The following is an 846-nucleotide window of genomic DNA, read 5'->3' as shown; positions in this document are numbered from 1 at the left end:
TTTGATTTTTTATCTATTTTACTCCTTATGTAAAGCTGCAAGAATTGGGGTTAAGTCTGCTCACTAATGTACAACCACAAAAAAAGTCCTGTCAGTCCTCCGTCCCATCCATGAACCTTGAGACTCATAAACTTGTGAATTCGAGACATCACACATTGTTGGGCCCATAGATGTGATGTCACTGATTCACAGGTTCACAAGTCTCAAGGTTCATGGATGGCACGGAACACTCACAGGATTTTTTCCATGACTGTACTGTACAGTTCACACAGTTTCTTAAGGCAGAATTGGAGACATCAACCTTTGGGGGAGTCTGAAGAGTGGGGACTGGAGGTGCAGCCTTCATCTTGGAAAAATGATTGCCAACATTTTCAAAATTACATTGCTCACTTCACTGTCACAAAAACAGAAGGAGAGTACCTCACAGTCACTAAAGTACAGTACTTCACATTCAGAGAAAAAGTACCTTACAGTCACTAAAGTACTGCACAGTCAGAGCAAAAGTACCTCAGTCACTAAAGCAACTTCAGAGTCAGAACAAAAGCACCTCACAGTTGTTAAAGCACTTCATATTTAGAGCAAAAGCATCTCACAGTCACTAAAGCAGAGAAAGTACCTCACAGTAACTAAAACTGAGTACACTACTGTGTATCTAAGGGAAAAAACACTGATAACATAAAAATAAAGATACCAGTTGCCGCTGCTCACCTCGTGTTTACAACAACACAGCCAAAGAACTTTTCAGTCACAAAGAAAAACAGCCCAAATCACTTCACAGTCACTAAAACAGTGTACATTGTGAACTTTAGTGATGTCCTCTCCCCATAAGGTAAAAAAAAAATGATG

Source organism: Homarus americanus, unplaced genomic scaffold, assembly GCF_018991925.1.
Source record: "Homarus americanus isolate GMGI-L3 unplaced genomic scaffold, GMGI_Hamer_2.0 scaffold31742, whole genome shotgun sequence".
NCBI classification, from domain to species: Eukaryota; Metazoa; Arthropoda; class Malacostraca; order Decapoda; family Nephropidae; genus Homarus; species Homarus americanus.
Note: the sequence above shows the minus strand (reverse complement) of the source record.